This window comes from Palaemon carinicauda, chromosome 34 (assembly GCF_036898095.1).
Source record: "Palaemon carinicauda isolate YSFRI2023 chromosome 34, ASM3689809v2, whole genome shotgun sequence".
NCBI classification, from domain to species: domain Eukaryota; kingdom Metazoa; phylum Arthropoda; class Malacostraca; order Decapoda; family Palaemonidae; genus Palaemon; species Palaemon carinicauda.
The window spans coordinates 47,986,446-47,991,022 of NC_090758.1; the positions used below are offsets into that span (position 1 = coordinate 47,986,446).

At 34.1% G+C, this 4,577-nt stretch overlaps 1 pseudogene; it reads left to right on the top strand.

Moving 5' to 3' along the window:
• The window catches only part of LOC137626891 (uncharacterized), a 116,089-nt pseudogene extending 112,172 nt beyond the window's left edge, over positions 1–3,917 (top strand).
• The last annotated feature ends 660 nt before the right edge of the window (positions 3,918–4,577 follow it).

Consider the following 4,577-nt stretch of genomic DNA (forward strand, 5'->3'; position numbering starts at 1 on the left):
CACTCATGAAGAAGCAGACTACCGAATGATGCTTCACAGCTTCCATGCCCACAGCAATAACATGAAGAGGATTATGGTGCATGCGACTGACACAGATGTCTTAGTTCTAGCCATTGTGACTGCTATCAGCATGAAAGATTGTGAACTCTGGCTAGCATTTGGTCATGGTACTCACTTTCGGTATACTGGAGCACATGTCATAGCTAGTGAGCTTGGCAATGATTACTGCAGAGGCCTCCCATTCATGCATGCCATATCAGGATGCGACACGGTGTCTTCATTTAGCTCTGTCGGTAAGAAGACTGCATGGGAAGTATGGAAATCATTTCCAGAAATCACTGAAGTGTTTCAAAGACTGTCTGCTACTCCACGTGAAGTTACAGAAGCGGACCTGAAGAAACTTGAAAGATATGTGGTTCTGCTGTACTCTCGCACATCGCAACTCACTGATGTAAATAAAGCCCACCGTCACGTGCAGCACTTCTACAACATGTAAAGCGTGCTGCTTATCAAGCTGGATACATCTGGGGTCAGGCATTGGAAGCCAGTCCAACACTTCCGAGTCCTTCTGAGGGGGGGGGGGGGTGGACTTATGGAGTACCCTGCCAGAAGCATCAAAGGGCTGCAGATAACTCATTAAGTGTGCCTGTAAAAAACGGTGCACAGGAAGATGTCAGTGTGCTAAAGCAAGCCTCCCGTGCACACAGCTGTGTTTTTGTGGTGGACAATGTGAAGAGGCCATTGACAGATTACATTAAGTTTATTTCTTGAAATTTATAAAACATTTCAATATTTTGTTTTCATCTTAATACTGTTTCAGTAAAACCATTTGTCCAATGTATATTCCCAATATAATAAGAAAATGACAAGTGTACATCTCTATTCTTTGTGCGTTACGAGAAAGAACAATATTGCTTTCAATGGTTCAACGAAATTTATTTAAACTGTAACTAGATTTTTTTACTGGTGAACGTATTATAGGAAACAAAATGCTTTATTGAATTTCTTGTCCCAAAACCTATTAATAACAGTGAAAAGGTGAATAAAGTAGTTATATGCCGAATAGACAAATAGTTTACTGGTTTGCATTATGCATGGAGGGCAGCCATCTTGATTTTGTTCTAAATTACATTTTATGTTTTTTTAAGGAGTCTTATTGCATTCCTTGACCCTAAAAACCTATATATCTAAATTAAGATCATGTTTCTAGGTAAAAAAGAACCGATGTTCTGATGAAATAGCAAAATCGGCAATATGCAGGGCGGCCATTTTGGATTTCTTAATTTTGAGTAGGACCCCTTGGTTTGCCAGCGTGGATCTGGTTAGAAATGGATTCAGCATACTTAAAAACCCCTGTATACAAATTTTCATGCTTTCTTCCGGAAGTGAACATCTTTTTGACATATCTGCTGGACTACTAGTGTTCACCTGGGGTTAGAGTCCAGCACAAACTCGTTAGTTCCTTTGGTCGCTGCAACCTCACCTTCCTTGTGAGCAAAGTATGAGGGGTTTTGGGAAGCCTATAGGTCTACCTGCTGAGTCATCAGCAGTCATTGCCTTGATCTCCTAGGTCCTAATCTTGGATGGAGAGGTGGTTTGGGCGCTGATATGTTTACGTAGTCAGTCTCTGGGGCATTGTCCCACTAAGGAGATTATGTTTTCACTTCTGTCTGATTGTATGTTTGTTTGTTACCAGCCTATCTCAAAAAGTAATGTATGGATACATCTGAAATGGGCTAACTTAGAAGATATTAGACTTTGAAAGTGAGCTGGATCCAGGATTTTTATTCTGTTGTAGATTAATTCACGGCCAACTTATGAAAGAGAGAGAGAGAGAGAGAGAGAGAGAGAGAGAGAGAGAGCTTGGTCCGTAGAGTTGAGTAAAATGTTGATAATCTTCAGTGGCGGAGATCCGAAACCTCAGATTATACTTTTTACTTGTTTCAATATAGAATGAAGAATGTTATGAACACGTTAACTCTAATACACTATAATTACGTAATAAACTTCTTAGTATTTAAAGTATTGATATTGCACACTGGTCATAGTTCCTCAGTGAGTATTTTTAATCCATCTTCTTTCTTCAAATATTTTCTTTCATGTTCTTGGAATACTTTCTGGAATTGTCATGGAATTTGAAACTTTATGAGGTTATTGACATAAACTTAAAGACAGGGATTGACACATTATTTTTTATCAATACTCTATAAAAATATAAGAAAAAATCCTGTAAAAGCAATGTAATTTAAATTAATTTTGAGAATTTTAGCATTTCTTTTGAGAATCATTATTAAGACTGGAAGTTTAAAATTATTATTATTATTATTTTTTATTATTATTATTATTATTATTATTATCATCATCATTATTATTATTATTATTATTATTATTATTATTATTATTATTATTATTATTATTATTATTATTTTTATTATCAACTCTCACATATTTTCATCTTAAAGCCAAAAACGCAAAGGTACAATCCACCCCTTATTTGAAAACCAAGAAAAACCCTTTATTGATAAACTAATAAGTTAACAACGCAATAAATGTCCCCAGGGGGTGTACTGTAATTTACCCCAATTCATAACGATTATGTCGTCATAAATGACTGCCTGAAATGTCCCTGATGATTAAGTGTTGGTATATAGAACATTCCAGAGTTAATTACAGTTTGTGACTGTGCATGAAAATTGATAATCCGTTTCAGTGACGTTTGAAATTCAGGTCCCTCTTTTGGGTCAATCAGGTTTGAGATCTTGGTGCACTTGTTAGGGCCTCATGAGGTGGGCTCTTGGAAGTTGATGAGGTATATGTATTATATATATGTGTATGCATATATATATATATATATATATATATATATATACATATATATATATATATATATATATATATATTCAAATAAGCCATATATATTTTGATATATTAATGTCTGGATTCTCTTAACGACCTCGGGATCAGAGCCCCAGGCGAAATCTCACAAAGACAAGAGCTTGGCTCCGGCTGGGAATCGAACCCTGGTCGGCAAGCTTATATAGACAGTGTATATATATATTTATATATATATATGTGTATATATATATATATATATATATATATATATATATATATATACACACACACATATATATATATATATATATATATATATATATATATATATATATATATGTGTGTGTGTGTGTGTGTTTGTGTATATGTATGTATGTCTGTCTATCTATTCTATTCTATCTATCTATCTATCTATCTATCTACACACACATATATATATATATATATATATATATATATATATATATATATATATATATATATATATATATATATATATATATACGCACACATGGGGGTACATTAACGTAGTGGAAGAGTTTATGTATCACCATGATCAGCAAAACTATACTTGTCAGAGAGAAGCTATACTAGCTTCGTTTGCTGTAAGAGACCAGAATAAAATCTCCCACCATCACCAATCAAACTGGTTAGCATGGTGATGAAAATGGTCAACCCACATTCTTTAAGGACATGTCTGAAGCATTTTTCCTATAGTGGACTGGAAACAGTTGTTGCTGTTGTTGATGATGTTGTTGTTGTTGTTGTTGTTGTATATATAACATTTACTTAAAAAACAACCAGGAAGAAATATATCTTTTCCTATGGGTTTACGAGCTGAAAAAAAAATCCTTGTGCCAAAATAAAAACTTATACAATATATGTCTTTTCTCACTCTTTTATGACCAGTATATCACCAAGATGGTCCAAAACTCTGGTTTCTCTTTCCCTATTGTTTTTCCCGCATTGAGCTTATTACTTCCATTAAAGAACCAGAATCCAAAGAGACACAAAGAATCTCTTCCCTTCAAAAGACTTGTCAGTCTCAGGCAGATTTCGTTTCTTCCTTAGTCTCCTGTTAGGGAGAGAGAGAGAGAGAGAGAGAGAGAGAGAGAGAGAGAGAGAGAGAGAGAGAGAGAGAGAGAGGAGAGAGAGAGAGCTCTTTTGTAGATGAAAATGAACCTGATGGGAAGTCAAGAAACCGTAAAACAAACTTGCCTTTTTTATATATATAGATAGATGGTATGTAGGGATGGCTAGATTATAAAAATGCAAACATGTTTCTAAAGACTCAATTTGATTTTGAAGATTTTCAAAGTTTTTTTTATATAGGATGAGTTTGAGGAGATTGAAAAGTCTCGATTGAATAAAGTAAACTAATTGGATTAGGGAAGGGAATAGATTTTTTTTTTTTTTTACCAGATGGAGTCATAGAGAGAATTTTTTAAATTAATCTTATACAGTTTGACATTCTGGTACAAATTGGAAAAAATGAAGAGATGGAGTCATATAGAGAATATTTTAATTTATCTTGGACAGTTTTACACTGGTACAATGGAAAAAAATGTAGAGATAGAGTCATAGAGAGATTTTTTTATTTAATCTATCTTGGACAGTTTTGAATTCTGGTCCAAATTAAAATAAAATGAAGAGATGGAGTCATGGAGAGAATCTTTAAATTAATTTTAAACAGTTTTGAATTCAGGTCAAAATTGGAAAAATTAAGAGATGGAGTCAGAGAG